The 17,695-nt window shown below is 36.7% G+C and overlaps 1 protein-coding gene across 3 annotated transcripts in view; it reads left to right on the forward strand.

Annotated features, from left to right (window-relative positions):
- The first annotated feature begins 1,132 nt into the window (after nt 1-1,132).
- jak2b (Janus kinase 2b) overlaps nt 1,133-17,695 on the forward strand; it is a 37,365-nt gene continuing 20,802 nt past the window's right edge. For 2 of the 3 annotated variants that reach the window (XM_053480958.1, XM_053480960.1), the window contains exon 1: nt 1,133-1,765. The gene's annotated coding sequence lies outside the window, so the exon portion shown is untranslated. Of the gene's footprint in view, nt 1,766-2,385; nt 2,546-17,695 lie in introns of those variants that run through there. The other variant, XM_053480959.1, reaches the window with a different exon arrangement.

Genomic DNA, 17,695 nt, shown 5'->3' on the forward strand with positions numbered 1-17,695 from the left:
TCTCCCTGTAGCGCTATCTTAGACGTCTCACAGTGTGGACATGGCAATTTATTGCCCCAGCCACATCAGCAGTCCTCATGCCTCTCTGCAGCATGCCTAATGCACGTTCACGCAGATGAGCAGGGACCCTGGGCATCTTTCTTTGGGTGTTTTTCGCAGTCGTTAGACAAGTCTCTTTAATGTCCTGCGTTTTTAGAACTGTGAACTTAAATGCCTACTTTCTGTAAGCTGTTAAGGTCTTAACGACCATTCCACAGGTGCATGTTACTAAATTGATTATGGTTAATTGAACATGCATGGAAAACATTGTTTAAACCCTTTACAATAAAGATCTGTTATTTGGATTTTTACAACATTATTGTTGAAATACACAGTCCTGAAAAAGGGACATTTCTTTTTTGCTGAGTATATATATAACCACAAATATTTATTTAACCATATATATATACACGCACACACACACACACACACACACACACACACATATATATATATATATATATATATATATATATATATATATACACGCACACACACACACACACACATATATATATATATATATATATATATATATATATATATATGGTAAAATAAATAATCTTATCTTAATCTTATGGTTAAACAATGTACTTAAATGTATAAACGTTCCTATTAAATTTGAAGTAAAACAAGTATTTGTGGTTTTAATATTATGGATGATTAATTTATAATAAAAGTATTTTTTTACTTTTAAACATTACATTAAACGTATTCTTGTAGTTGACCAATTTATAATAAAAAAGTCATAATGTTTTACTTTTATACATTAAACTTGTATTATAACCATAATAAGTATAAGTTGACTACTTTATTATTTATTTTAATTATTTATTTTTTACTTTTATACAGTAAATTTTAAGTATAAGTATTTGTGGTATAAGGCATATATTTGTAACAAAGCATAAAATAAGTATTTGTGGTATATGCATTATGTTTGTGTGTGTGTGTGTGTGTGTGTGTTTAGTCATGCTTTATTAATATTAGTTTTTTTTTTTTTGTATTTTCCCGAGTGTGTATTTTGACAGGAGAGCAGTGTGTGCAGAGAGTGTGTAATGTACAGCCTACAGGTGGTAGTACTGTGTGTGTGACAGAGCTCCTCTTATCTTGGTGTGTGAGCTTGTGTGAAGCTCGGCTCTTAACCTGCGCAGCGACGGAAAACACTCACGCACACTGCGTGTTGGAAATGAAAATACCGGTGGCCCACTTTCACTTTTTTTCGCCGAAGACATAACCGAAAGTTCGCCGTGCGTGTTGGGAAATTTCTGTAAGGTTAGAGAGTTAGGAAGTGTCTCTGTGACTCAGAGTTAGCATGTTAGCTGGGTGAACTGACGCGTCTAGCTGACAGCGTTAATAAAGTTCCCTTTTGGCGTGTTTATCAGTCACGCAGTCAGGTTTTTTTTCTTCTCTCTCTTTCTGCTGTCTTTTTTTTTGGACTAACATACAGTTCGGACGTTATGAACGTTTTTTTTTTCGGTGAGGTTTGCAGCGCGCAACGTTAAATGTCAGGACTGACTCGGCTAATAATAAGGGACTAGCTTCACTCGGTGTGGTTTAGCAGCTCGGCTAACTAACAGAGAACTTCCGATGTTACCAAAGTGGGAAAGACGAACATATCTGGACTTCAACAAACCCACGTTATGGATTAAATCGGGGATTTGGGGTTGAAGTTGCGCTGGCCAGCAGGCTAACCTTGCTAGCTAGCTTAGCGACAGCAAGCCACCAAGTAAGTTTTGCAGCTCTCTTTTGCTTCACCTTAGTTTGCTTCCAGTTATTATCTCACTTCTGCATGTTTAGCTGGATAATTAATAAAATACTACTCCTGACTAACTTGTTTGTCTAGTTTTTTTGTGTTTTTTTTTTTTTTTTGCAAAAAAAAGTGTTTGGCAAAATCGATTAGCTGACTCAGGAAAGCTCTAGTTGAGCAATAATGATTGATTAATTCATCTAAAGCTATCTTTTAAGATACGCTCAATACAATTGGCATGGTTATTGGCATGTTATAACTTCTTTAACATCTGTTTACGCGCGTACCAGATAAACCAGAGGTAACTTTAAGGAAGCCTGCTAGCTGTCAGTGTCTCTGGCTGTCCATGCAAACTTCACATGACACGAAGGCCTTCAGTTCCTGTAAGGTTACTCAGCAGATGATTCACTCGCGCGTTTAATTTTGCAACAAACTTTGCAATCGAGTGCAGTCTGAGCGGTAACACCCTCTTTAGACAGCACAATGAGCATGCACAGAGTGGTGTTTAAGGTCGGGTATTTGGGTAATCTCCTCTGCCGGAAGTGAGGCGTATTCCTCAGCTTGGCTCTGTCCGAAAACCCACACTAGCCTACTAAAGAGTATTTCACAATATATTCTCCACTGCTAGTGTTACTACATCATAGCAGGCCAAGATCTGTTCAGTCTTCAGCCCTATTCACCCTGGATTAGTCTAACACACATAACAGTGTTAATCATGTCATGATTACTGGACTATCTCAGGGATTTTTGAGCTGTCAGGTCAGTCACTTTTTTTTTTTAAATACTTTGCATTCACTGAAAGATCATGCTATGTTTTTTAAGAGTGCTACTCAGATTTCTTAAGTGTGTCTGTAGACTTGAACACGGTATGTGATCACGCTATCTCACCTTCTGCAAAATCATCTCCAAATAATATGTCCAAAAGTTTGTGGAAACTTCATCGTCAGACCTGTTTATGTTTCTTCCCCAAAATTGGGAGCTCACAACTGTCTAGAACGCCTTTGGGTGTGTTCACACTTGTAGTTCGGACCAAAGCATAAAATTATTCATTAGTTTTGGTTTGCTAGTATAATGTCTTAGTTTGCTTAGGGTTCGCACTGGCATTTTTAACATCAGACAGAAGAAGGCATTTGAGTTATATATGCTGGTGTTTACCAGTGGAAGACTCATGAAGGGTTTATAGAATGTTACGTTATACATTGAAAACAACACATGAAAAAAATGAACACTAGCCCTCCAAAGAGTATTTCACAATATACAGTATTCTCCACTGCTGTGTTTTTATCAAACTGTATAGCATAGGAGCAGGCCAAGATCTATAGTATTGAGCGTTCAATCTTTAGCCCTATTCAGGCTGGATTAGTTTTACACACGTAAGAGTTAATCATGACACGGTTGCTGAATAATCTCAGATTTTTGAGTTGTCAGGTCAGTCACTTTTAATTTAAAAACAGAATTTGCGTACACAAAAATATCATGTTGTGTTTTTTTAAGCATACTGATCAGTTTTCTGAAGCCTGTCTGTGGACATTTGAATTGACTTGAACACAGCACATGATCATTGACTTTACCATGGTACGTGATCATGCTATCTCGCCTTCTGCAAAATTCTCCAAATGGTGAGTTGCCCAAAAGCTTGTGAAAAACTCATCGTCAGACTTGTATGTATTTCATCCTCAAAGTTGGAAGCTCTAATTGCCTAAAATGCCTTTGTGTGTGTTCACACTTGTAGTTCTGACCAAAGCATCAAATTATCCTTAAAATTGTCTTCACCAGTTGAAAACCTATGAAGAGTTTATTAAATGTTATGTTATAAATTGATACATTTGTACCAGATAGCAAATAAAATGGTTGCACATGCACTGTAAAAGTTCAAACTAACTTGAGAAAGGTACGTAATCATGCTTTCTCACCCTTTTGCAAAACCAACTTCAGATGGATACCTCATCATCAGACCCGTATAGATTTCTCTCCCAAAATTGGAAGCTCACAATTGTCTAGAATGCCTTTGGGTGTGTTCACAGTTTTAGTTCGAACCAAAACAAAATATTATACATTAGCTTTGGTTCGATAGTATAAAGTTCTAGTTCGCTTAGCATTCACGGTGGCATTTTCAACATCGAACTAAAAGACGCAACAGAAGGCATTTGAGTTATATATGGTCCTGTCTTCACCAGCTTTTTAAATTTTATTTCAGAACCCCTTTTTTTGGAAAGTTTTCGAGTGTTTACATTTGTGGTTTGGACCAAAGCATAAAATTATGCATTAGTTTTGGTTCACTAGTATAAAGTATATAAATATAAAAGTTTGTATAACGCTGGCATTTTTAACATCGGGACAAAAGGCACAAAACAAGGCATGTGAATTACATAAAACAAAAAACAAATACATATGATCTTTTAAAGCAATATTTAGATTTATTTGACATTTCTGTTTTAGATCCAACTTCCACCTCATCCCCCCATATGTGATGAAGTGCAAGAGAGCATTTTTAGCTATTTTATGCGTTAATATTAATATGTTTTACCTATGGCAATGTTGAGTGACATTTGCTTTTTTTTTTCAGCACAACTTAGGCAATATGATGAACTAAATTTTATTTATTTTTAACCAACTATACAAACATACAAACATGACTGAGCAAAAAATGGGTCGCATAGGCAACGAAATAGCACAGAATCATAGGATCACATTTTTTGTTGATCTATTGGTAACCAATAATAAGGTTATGGTTACCAATAATAATAATATGCACATTTTGTAAGGTATAATTCCAGTAGCAGTAAAAGTTACACGTTTTGAAAGTAACTTTGGTTGTACTGTACATTACATATCAGAAAACCCAAATTCACAGAGTGATGTCTGAAGCCTCAAACAAGCAGGACTTTTGTAGAAGCATTTATATTTAAAATTTAAAAAAATATATATTGGTTATTGACCAATGCTGTGTTGTCAGAAAAAATATACTTGCACAGCCGTCAGTATACTTGGGTGGCACGCCCACGTATACTCTACATGTGGGGAAATTCCTCACTGAGAGCTGTTTAGAAGGGATATGATTTCTGAAGGGTGTCTGTACCTGTCTTACCTTCTGCAAAATCAACTCCAGGTGATTATGGCCAAAATTTTGTGGACACCTCATCACCAGACCCATATTTATTTCTTCCTCAAACTGTTAGCTGAAAATTGGAAGTTCGCAATTGTCAAGAATGTCTTTGGTTGTGTTCACACTTGTATTTCGGACCAAAGCATTCATTCTGGCATTTTCCACATCGAACCGAAAGATATTACAGATTATATGGTGTTGTCTTTACCAGCTGGAAGTTTGAGAAGAGTCCATAAAATGTTGTTATACAGTAAAAACAAGACATGCATGTCTCCAGATAAATAAGACTAAAACCATCACCAATGTGAATTTTTTTTTTATTTAACTACTATTTTTTATCTATATATCATCCACCCCACAAAAAAGTAATCAATCAATTAATGCAAGCAGTGATCTTTAATCCTGTGATAGACTCTCCCCGCTCCTGCGTCCATCTGCCAGGTAGCACACAAGAGCACACAAGCATGTGATAGTACAGCAGGGCTACATTCAATAAGGAGAGCGCTCAAAAAACATACGACATTTCATTAATCCATCCACTTGTCATATGCTTGTGAGCGTTTCACAAGCGCTCGTCATTGAACGCAGCCCTGCTGGGCCATTACATTTGTTTTTTATGCTTATGTGCAGTGTTCATAGTGAACGTCTTTGGATGCTCATTAAATTTAAACTGTATTTGAGTGTTTTGTTTTTTTTAAATGACGTTAGAAAATATTTATTTTTTCCATTGTTCGAAAATCATTCTGTGCTGTGCTAAATAATGTGCCTGACGTAGTTATGACTGTTTCTCAGTCCCTGCCCGGATATTACAGACACAGCGTGGGCCAGTCAGATACAGTCATCATTATCAGATAACACTAGACAAGCAGACTTGGTTTGTTTACATATCTTCGTCTTCAACGTACATATCATCTGTGGTCATATTTCAATATAACCGCACTACAAATCGTTTGGAAGTGGACCACGACTCACTTATTTTCAAGCTGTTAGTATTGGTTCAAGTGAACCACACTAACAAAGTTTATTTTATAGTATTTGATCCCCAAGTAAAATATGACTTAGTACTTGGTAGAGAAACCCTTGCTGGAAAGCACAGTGGGAAGACGTTTCTTGTAGTTGTTTACCAGATTTGCACACATCTTGGGATGCGTTTTGATCCACTATTCTTTACAGATTTTCTCTAAATGTTTAAGGTTTCTTGCCTGTTGCTTGGCAACTTGAATATACAGCTCTCTCCGTGAATTTTCTATTGGATTAAGGTCTGAAGACTGGCTAGACCACTCCATGACCTTAATGTGCTTATTCTTGAGCCACTCCTTAGTTGCCTTGGCAGTATGTTTGGGTTCATTTTCATGCTGGAAGACCCATCCACAACCCATTTTCAGGAAGTTTCTTATCCAAAATTTTACAACACATGGCCTCATCCATTGGCCCCTCAGTGCAGCAAAGTCAATCTGTACCTTTAGCAGAGAAACAGCCCCAAAGCATAATTTTTCCACCTCTGTGCTTGACTGTAGGGACTGTGGTGTTCTTAGTGTCACAGTCAGCATTTTTCTTCCTTTGAAAACAGCAAGTCGAGTTGATGACAAAGACCTCAATTTTGGTCTCATCTGACCACAGCAGTTTATCCCAATCTTTCTCTGTTCATTGGCAAACCTCAGACGGGTCTGTACATGTGTCTTCTTGAGGAGGGGAAGCCTTGCTGTGCTGAAGGATTTCAATCCATGCAGGCGTATTGTGTTATCAATGGTTTGTTTGCTCCCAACTCCTTGAGATCATTCACAAGCTCTTCCCATGAGGTGAAATCTTGCATATAGGGCCATTAATAGTTACTTTGTATTTTATTCATTTGTAAATAATCGCTCCAGCAGTTGTCTCCTTCTCACCAAGCTTCTAGCTGATGGTCTTCTAGCCCATTCCAGCCTTGTGCAGGTCTAAAATCTTGTTTTGACAGCTCTTTGGTCTTGCCGATGGTGGTGAGGTTTGAATAGAAGATAGAGATTTTGTGGACAGGAAGCTTTTATACACATACTACGTTGTTGTTAGAAGCACCTTCTTAAATTAATGTGTACCACAAGAGCACATAACCAGTCTGTGAGAGACAGAATTATTGTTGGTTGGTAGGGGATCAAATACTTATTGTCCTCATTAAAATGCAACTTAATTCATAACATTTGTATCATGTGCATTTTCTGGATTTTTGGTTGATGTTCTGTCTGAATCCTTTACCATGAACCTGTGATAACAATTATAGACCCTTCATTTCTTTGTAAGTGGGCAAACCTAGAAAATCTGCAGGGGATCAAATACTTATTTTCCCCATTGTGTGTATGTGTGTGTATGATATATATATATATATATATATATATATATATATATATATATATATACACACACAATTATATACCATTACAATTTTTCTTCACTGGAACTCATGGATATAATCTAATCTAGTCAAACAGTCCTTTTAAGTCACAGTAAATGCTGAAGTCTTTTTACAGTAATGAAATGACAGAAACTTTGTTAGTGTTGCGCAAACGACATGACATTTTGTCACCATCTAAAACTGGGCTTTACAGTAAGTTTGTGGTGTTTCTTCAGTTCACTTCCTCTGTTCTGATCATGGCTCTTTTTTTGACAGTCTATTGATTACAGGTTTTTTACATTACAGTAATTTTTAAGTAGTAAATAATTCAACTGCGAAATTCTCCATGTGGGTGGGGGTATCTCCATGGGGATGGGGGTAGCTACCTACTTTGTGGATAGTTTTGAAGGTTTCAACTCTGCAATCAGAAAAAAAACTCTGCAAAAAAAAAAAAAAAGTTGCCGTAGCTACAGTGTGAACGACAAAAACACAATCCTTGCACATGTTTAATAATAATAATTATTATTATTATTATTATTATAAATGTATTTTATTATTAGTAGTAGTGCAGTTTAAAGCAGTGCTTTGTGACTGTTCTTCAGCACTGGTTTCTATCATGTTTGCATTTCTGCACAGCGGTTGGGTGCGATGGGGGCGTGTCAATAAAATAAGAGCGTCAATAAAACGACTGAAAGGAGGGATGCAAATACTGCCAAAGAGTCCAGGTCTTTTTTTTCTTTTTTTTCTCTCCCCAGGTGTTTTTTTTTTCCCTCAGGCATTTAGCACACTTGCTTTGATTGCATTGCTTCATTGTTTTCCACATACAGCACCAGTCAAAAGTTTGGACACACTTTTTAATTCAATATATATTTTTTCTTTTTTTCGTGATTTATTTTCTATATTCTAGAACAATACTGGAGATTTCAAAATTATAAAATAATATAATAGTTTAGTTTAGTTTGGAACAATTCAATGTTAAGCTTTGGACGAGAAGTGCCAGTCAACTTGTTTACGTGAATATACGAGTGTGTATATGTGTACATGTACTCGTATGCACGTGAGTCCGTCTAAGTGTATATGCGTTATTGCACATGATCAACATATAGTACATTAAAATCGTATTGCGCAATGTCGATATTAGTTTAAGGTATCCATATATGGAATAATGTAATTATGTAACAACAACAAGAAGTCAGTTGGTATTTTAAGACATAAAGGTCAGCTGTTCTGGAATAGTTCTTGCAAGAACAGGATTTGTTCAGCGCATTTACAAATCCCATAAAGCACCATGATGAACCTGACCCTCATGAAGACCATCCTAGGAAACCAAGGCCAAAACTTAGCTCTGCTGCAAAGGAGGAGCTCATTTAGAGGTAACGCCACCATTATGGTGGTTCTGTAAAGCCGTTATGAAGGCTTTACAGAGCATAAGTAGGGGAGATTATAGCATATTTTGGATGCCTTCAGCATTGTTTTGCAATGTAAAAAGTAATACAAATCGAGAAAGACCACTGAATTGTTACTTGAATTTTTACCGGTACTGTATTTTCTTACCCAGCGCAGATTGTTTTAATGCGTTTCCCACATTCTGCAGAGTTATTTTCAGTAAAATGTAGTAAAGAGGAAGCCCTACAGTAAAGTTTAGCCACACTAATTTTACATTTACACGTCCGTTAGCAGATGCACTTATCTAGAGCATCTTACAGGTGGAGTCTCTAACACAAATGCTAGTTCCCTTGGTCAGAAAAAGTAACGCATGACAAAGCAAATTGCATTATTTTCATATAACAGCCAGGTCTAAAGTATGTTATTCTACTTAAATCGAAATGATTTGACCAATTGCAATGTTTAATATATTATTGTGGAGAAAGTTGTATATTGTAGGTCTATAGCTAAGTTTAGTGTTGTGGAACATTGAGAGGCAAGTTAACTCCTGTGTTCACTTATGTTATACTGTAGCTGTGATAAACAGTCAGTCCCTCACCACACTTGGTCTTCTTTCTCTTTCTCTTTTACTGAGCAAAAAAGATTAAACTACTTGGAAGCCTTTCCAGTTGATAAACTTCACTAAAAACTACCCTGACTGTTAAAGGGCACCTACAAGCAAAACTCCAAAAAAAACCTTTGACTATTTAGTCCTAAATTATGTAGCATGTTTGCTATACTAGGCCCTGTGTGTGAACTGTTACTATAGAAACCTACCATTCACGTTGCTGCTGGAACAACTGTGTGAGCCATGCTGTGATATGAAAATAATAAAACAGGAGGTGAGTTAATTGGCACATAAATCTGGAATGATTCGTAGGTGTTTTGAACTCTGATATTAACTGAGCAATGCTGGTAAATACCCTTTCTAATCTCATTCACTTTCACTATTTGTTGAAGTTAATACAGTGGTGTTCAAAAGAATAGCAGTGTGTTGAAAAAAGTGAGTAACGCTCCATATCCATATAAGAACTTTTAATTTAAATCACACAAATGCATTGAACACCCTGCACATTCTATTCTGAATCACAACATGAAGAAAAATTATTATTATTATTAGTTTAATGTAAGTGAAGAAAAACTAATATTAGCCTGTTTAAAAAATAGCAGTGTCATCACTCATCTTTATAAAATGATGAATTTACCATTTAAACAAAAATGCTTGAAGTTTAATCTTTCTTGTGCATCTCTGAACTAATATTTAGTTGTATAACCATGGTTTCTGAGAACTGCTTCACATCTGTGACAATTGTACTACATGCCACAATTCCTCTGCATTTCTTGGTTTTGCCTCAGAAGCAGCATTTTTAATGTCAGGCCACAAGTTTTCTATTGGATTAAGGTCTAGGGATTGGGCTGGCCACTCCATAACGTCAATCTTGTTGGTCTGGAACCAAGATGCTGCTTGCTTACTGGTGTGTCTAGGGTCGTTGTCTTGTTGAAACACCCATTTCAAGGGCATTTCCTCACGGGCATAAGGCAACGTGACCTCTTTAAGTATTCTGATGTACTCAAATTGATCTATGATCCCTGAAATGTGATAAATAGGCCCAACACCGTAGTACTAGAAGCATCCCCATATCATGATGCTTGTGCCTTATGCTTTACTGTCTTCACAGTGTACTGTGGCTTGAATTCAGTGTTTGGGGGTCGTCTGACAAACTGTCCGCAGCCTCTAGACCCCAAAAAAACAATCTTGCTTTCATCAGTCCACAAAATATTGCATATGCATATATGCATACATAGGCATATGCATAAAAATATGCATAAAATATGGCCTAATTCTTTTAGGCCAGTTAATGTGTTCTTCTAGGAACTGTAACCTCTTCAGCACGTCTTTTTTTTCAACAATGGGACTTTGCGGGGCATTCTTGCTGATAGCTTGACTTCACATAGCCCTCTTCTAATAGTAACAGTACTCACAGGTAACTTTAGATTAGGGCTGCACGATATATAGAAAAAATATCATTATCGCGATAATGGTACACACGATATCTGTATCACAAAGAGTTGCGGTAAATTAAATTTATGTGCCAAGCATTTGTGTGTCCAAATTTGAGCAATCAGATGGGCCCTTACTATCTTTATACCTGCCTCCCAAGTAGGTGATATAATGCTACTGGCTAGACTGGGCCAAAAGGCGAACCTAGTGGCTCAGAGCAGAAAATGAAAAATAAATATGGAAAATGACAGCAGCGAACAACTTGTGCCTTAAAAGAACAGTACGTCAGAAATATGGCAATATTTTGGCCTCAAGAGAGAAGACGTCTCACAAATGAAGGTACTGTGTAAGTCGTGCCAAAAAACTGTGGTCACATCGAGAGGAATTAGACTGAATTAGATTTAATTACATCAGACGAACGTTTTACCTGTTTTAGTATGATCATTACATATATAAATGATTTTTTAAAAATAGCCAATAATAATAGAAAAGGCATTTCACTAGAGAAATGTTATATCGCAAAAAATATTATCGCAATATTCAACAACGATATTGCATATTTTCCTAATATTGTGCAGCCCTACTTTAGATGTTCTTTGAATCAATTTTGTTATTCTTTGATCCATTCAAATGGTAGTTTTCTGTTTTCTTTCACATCTTTCTGGTTTTGGTCTTCATTTTAAAGCTTAAAAATGATTTGGTATCATTCTAGCAGAGCAGCCTATTATTTTCTGCACTTCTTTGTATGTTTTCCCATCTCTAATCAACTTTTGAATCAAAGTACGCTGTTCTTCTGAACAATGTCTGGACAACCCACTTTGACCTTCTGCATTTATCCTTATATAAAGGGAACTAATTTACCTCTCTAATTGAACTCCACACTGCTATTTTTTTGAACAGGCTAATATTTGTTTTTTTTTTCACTTACATTAAACTAATAATACATTTAGCACATTTTTCTTCATGTTGTGATTCAGAATAGAATGTGCAGGGTGTCCAATGCATTTATGTGATTTAAATTAAAAGGTTATTATTTGTATACGGAGCTTTACTTACTTTTTTCAACACACTGCTATTATTTTGAACACCACTGTTTGTAGTTTGTAGTTGGTAGTTGATGTTCAACTTAGCATTATATAGAAACATAAAAATATATGTATGTGTATAAATATATTGTTTACACTGATCTACCAATCATCAGTCATAACATTATGACCACCCACCTAATATTGTTAGTTCTCCATTTTGCTGCCAAAACAGCCCTGACCTGTCGAGGCAAAGATCGCTGAAGGTGTGCTGTGGTACCTGGCACGAAGCCATCAGTAGCAGATCCTGTAAGTCATGTTAATTGCGAGGTGCGGCCTCCATGGATTCCCGGATTGGGTTATGATCTGGGGAAATTGAAAAACAACACTTTGTACTGCTGGTTGTTCTTTCTTAACACATTCTTGAACCATTACTGCAGTGCCGGTAGAATGCCGGTATCTGGTCACTTTAGGTGGTACATGTCAAAGTAACATCCTCATGAATGGCAGGACACAAAGTTTCCCAGTAGAACATTGCCCAAAACATCACACTGCCTCTCCCAGCTTGCTTTACTTTTCCTATAGTGCATCCTGGTGCCATCTCTTCCTCAGGTAATGATGCACCCGGATTTCCACATGATGTAAAATAAAATGTGTTTCATCATACCGGGCCACCTTCTTTCACTGCTTTGTGGTCACTTCTGACGTTGGTGGACGCTGGTCAATGTGAGGACCCTGACAGGGCCCCATATGCAACAAACTGCAATGCACTGTGTTTTCTGACACCATTATAATGGAACCAGCAGTTTGAGCTACGGTAGCGCTTCTGTTGGATCGGATTACGCAGACCAGCTTTCGCCCCTCAGATGCATCAATGAGCTTTGAATACCAGTGTCACAAATGTTCAATGGTTTTTCTTCCTTGGGCTAATTTTTGTAGGTCCTGAATATCCTACAAGAGCTGCAGTTCTGGAGTTACTCTGACCCAGTGGTCTAGACATAACCGTTTGGCCGTTAAAATCGATATGCCCGCCCATGTTTTCTGCTTCCAGCACATTAACTTCAGGGACAAAAAGTTCACTATGCGCACAAAATATACAGTACTGAAATGAAAATCTGAACAGTATCATGTTGTTGTCATCCGTAAGTTTATTTCTCCTGAAAATAACTAGCTTACACACTCTTGGCATGTTGATTTACCACCGAATGCGTAAAGTAAGTGTTCGTAGTGTGTGTGTGTGCACTGCCTCGCTGAACTCGTGAACTGCCACCTTTTTTTAACTTGGTCCCCGTGCACAATCACCTACGTATAAGCGGAAATAATACTATTATGAATTACAATTATGAATACTTTTTTCTCCGTTGAGAAACCCATTTTCAACAACAAATGCACTTTTTTTCACTACTGGCAACACATGTGTCTGAAGCTATGCCCCGTCGCCAAATGCAAAAGCACGTTCGAGATGCATGAGTTTCTGTACTGTACGTTTTGGCGCATATCATATTATGTATAATACATACACCCACTTCCAAGTTTCGCTGTTACTCATTCACCTGTCGGTGGTGGTGATGTTTTTTTTTTTTTCATTAATTTTTATATATATATATATATATATATATATATATATATATATATATATATATATATATATATGAAGATTAGTTATCTAAGGTAACATGTCATGTTAATAATGTCAACTGTGATGAAATTGCAGAGTAACTCCTATGCCGATGATCTGTCTGTTCTGCTCAGAGCTAAGATTTAATCAAACACTTTGAGCAGTAGCAGATCAGCAGAGGAAATGTGTTGGCCATGAGACAATTCATTTGTAGGAGAGGTATAAAGGAAATGCACTGTATATTTTTACTGTTTCCTGTGCATTACTGCAGAATCATTAAAAAAATTAAAATCACTATCTGATGGCAAGCAGTTGTCGACTGCGCAGCTGTTAATGTTATCACAAAGTAATGCAGTAAACATATCCACCATTAATACCGGTACAATCCTTAAACCGTTAGAAGCACTTGCTGTTTTGTCTTTTATGACTGTTGGTTCTTGTCAATATATTTAAGTATATTGGGAATAGGGCACGAGCTTAGATCTAAGCAGTTACTTGTTTCATACATGAGAGGTGCATTTTGTTTGGCACAGGAAGGTGATTGCTGTATTTTTCCCCCAATAGTAAGTAAGATTTTTCTGGGGAAATAGAGTTAATTAATGGTGATTATGTTAACTGCATTACTTTGTAACAGTACTGGATTAAAGCCACACATGAGACCTGAACCATAATGGCTTATTTTATCCAGCTTGTTGGTCTCTTCTTGTTATGGCTTCTACAAACCGAAATGCATTCTCAGAGCCCCACACCCCCCTTCCTGTCTTTTTCACTTTTCTGAAGCTGACTTTTGTCCCATTTGGTAACTCTATTATAAGCAGTTGCTCTGTGGCAGCTTATGATAGACAAAAGTTCATTTTATAAACAGGATTGTTTAATCTTCTTTCCTAAAGGCCAAAGTAACGTGTCAGTAAGTTTACAGCAGCAGTGTAATGATCGGCATCGGGCGGCATCATGGATTTCTGGAAAAATAATGTCAAATACAGTTAAAAAAAAAAAAGCCTACTTGTTATTTATTTGCACCTAAGAGGTACGCACAATAACCACAAAAAAACCACAAGTCTAAATCTCAGTAATGACACAGGAGTCTAAAAGAACATAACTGCATGTGGTTTAATAGTTTACAGTCGCAGTTGTTGCCATGACCTTGCTGGTTTCATGTGTCATGGATAAAGAATATCATTGCTTCTGTGAACTCTTTTAAGAAAATAATTGAAAGAATCTTTTTTCATATAATTTTTTTCGCGTCAAAGTAAATGCTGAGCACTCTAACAGGCAATAAGCACATAATAAACAACCTACCATGTTTGTTTGTTTGTTTGTTTTTTGCATCAGCTTGGTGAATATAACCAAGCCAAAAGCGAGTCGGCAAAAAATTTTAAAGTTTTTTTCCCCCATGTTGAACAGAATTCAGCACTGAGTCTTGTCTACGTCTGTGAGAAAGCCTACCACACTTTGGTGTCCTTCCATTCTAGCAGATTCCTCTGCCAAATAGACATAGAGATTGGGCGTCACTGCCAGGTCACCTGTTCCTCTGAGTTTGCCCCTTGAAATGAATTACCATCTGAGGATTGCGACCCAGCAGTCTGGGTCTCCTGAACTCAAGAGCCCTTAGTGCTGTTCGCACTTGCAAAGGTGAAAGCTGCTCCATGAATGCCGTCGCTCTCAAAGGTTGGATTTGCTACAGTGCCGAAATTCCAAAATACTTCACTCCAGGGACTGCTCAGCAGTGGCAACTCTATATCTATGCTAAAAGTTAAGGGTGCATCACTACTGATATTGGTGCTCATGTACAGTACTTGTACTCGTATCTAAATGAATTCTCCGATGGGGAATTCTCCGTGGGGGTAACATTAGGTGAGGTTTTTGGAGATGAATTTTGCTTCTGTTGCTGATTGCTAAAGTACATAAGAACAGCTCTCTCGCCCACCAGTCTTAAAGGCACAGGTAGTCCCAGACTTACCAACATTCGAGTTACGTATTTTGAACAAACAAATCGCAAAACTAGCTCACCTGTATTGTACAAAGAATAGACACTGCAGTGCACCAGATACCAATATTTACAATCATATAACATTTTTTCCAGTGTGTAAGTAAATGTATAAAAGTCCGGTATATTGTATGTGTTTGTGTGTAAGGGTTCAGGAGAAGTGAGTCGGGTTTTTACATTGAACCGGTAGAAAATGGCTGTCCTGTCAGGCTGTCACGATGGTGAATAATCCTAATTTCGGAAAATCCTGAACAAAACAGAGTTCACAGTCCGAGAAAGTGGAAAATCGCCCTGAGACAAAATGGCATCCGGGCTTGAAAGAATCTTCGCGATTTAAAGGCGCAGAGACAATGCTTTACATTGTATATTCGTACAATCTCTCTCAAAGGTGTCTCATTTACCTTTGATTACTTGGAGTTGTAGCTTTCAGTGTCACATATTCTAGCTTGTGGTATGTTTGTTTTAGAGTTAAGTGTCACGGTCTCACTTTTAGTCTGGATTTTATTATTATGTTTGCCTTGTATCTGCATGTAATGTTTATAATTCTGGTTTTCATTGTTGTTTGTTTTTGTTTGTACTTTGGTTAAGAAATGATCCACAGCTGCATCCACCTTTGCTTTCTCTCATGACACACGTAAAACCCCATGAAACATAACCAGAGCTAAATAACTCGTTCTGTTATGCCTTTATTGTTATTGATGAGTACACAAATGATTCCAGATAAAGAATTATTGCAATGCTTATACCAGTTTAGTTTCTAGAATTGAGTACAACTGTTTAACCTACCTCTACATCGTGAGTTTCAGCCAAATAACACTTACTGTTAAATAGTGTCAGAATTCTAGGTACAATATATCAGTTAGAAAACTGTATTGTCTACTTTATAGGGCTAGAATTTAAAAAGATAATAATTTGTTCCAGAATCTGCAAAACCTCTCAAACTTTTCTCAAAAAAGCTAAATAAGATTTGCATTGGTTTCTAAGCTCTTATGTGGGCTCTAAATTTCTGATGTGGTTAGTTTATTATAGGGTTTTGGCTATGTTGGAGGCAGAAAGCTTGAATTATAAAATCTTTTTATGCAATTTCTTCCCAAGAGATACAGTAGATCAGTAACTCTGCAGCAATCACACACTTATGTACAGCCTACTTTTACATGAGCTGCCCATGTGTACAAAAACTATTGACAGGCAGAGAGAACTCCTTCCTTGTTAATAAATAGCAAATCTTGTCAATTTCTGGTTTAATTGTTTAATTTCTGATTACAGAACTCTTGGCAATCATAATTTTCAGCTTAAATGATGGTGGTGTCTATAATTTGTATTATTTTATAATATTCATCCACAAAGTTTGACCCTCAAAAGCAGATAAAACATTTCTAAATCTAATAATTTTACAATCCTTGTTTTGTTTGTCTCTTGGCATTTATTTTGGTCACTGCTGTCAGAGTGTTGCCACAATGTAGGTCTAGTGTTGTTATAAAAAAAAAAAAAAAAAATTTTTTTAAAAAACAGTTACACACATTAACTTTTAAAAACAGTGCTACTCTCAGGAACAATTTTTTCAATTCAATTCAATTTTATTTGTATAGCGCTTTTAACGATTTACATTATCACAAAGCAGCTTTACACAATCAAAAGAAAAGACCTTTCTTTCAACCTTGTATATTTTTGTAACATTTACATTGGTGAGCAAGTCACTCATTTCCCTCGTAAATTGTTTTCAAATTATTTGTATCAAATACAGTATGACAGTATAAGACCTTCAGTTCGAAAATTCAACCTGTCAGTCAGTCATTAACATCCAAGCATTAAGGTTGGCATTAGAGTTATGAACTAAAAGATTCCTACCATTAAAATTGGTCAAACAGGTCTGATTGTGTGACTGCATCATTTTACATTTCAAATTCTGTTTACAGTAAGTCCCTGACAATCCAGAGTTACGAATTTCCTCAGATACGAACAGACTGTGGATCTACAAACAAATCTACTATTTGCAAAAGTACCTTGTGTGTTTTGTAGGGCTGAAACAATTCCTTGAGTAACTCTAGTAATTCAATTACAAAAAATGTTCAAGGCAAAATCTTCTGCCTTGAAGCTTCTTTTAATTAATTTTAAAAGCTTGCATTATGTTTTTATGCAATTATTTGTTGAATAAATGCCGCATGTAAACACCAACGAAGAAAAATCGCTTACTACACCCAAAAAGCGGAAGGAGACGCAAACAGTTGGCTGTGTATTGATTTGTTGGAGTGTTCTGTTACGGGCTGCAAAATGGGAGGGAGCAATTAAAATATCAGCAAGCCAAGAGAAGAAGAAACCAGCAAGAGAAAACGACAGAAATTGTCAGTAAAGGCTTTTGTTATGCCTGAGCTGTAGACTTT

The sequence above is a fragment of the Clarias gariepinus genome, chromosome 21 (genome assembly GCF_024256425.1).
Source record: "Clarias gariepinus isolate MV-2021 ecotype Netherlands chromosome 21, CGAR_prim_01v2, whole genome shotgun sequence".
Classification (NCBI taxonomy): domain Eukaryota; kingdom Metazoa; phylum Chordata; class Actinopteri; order Siluriformes; family Clariidae; genus Clarias; species Clarias gariepinus.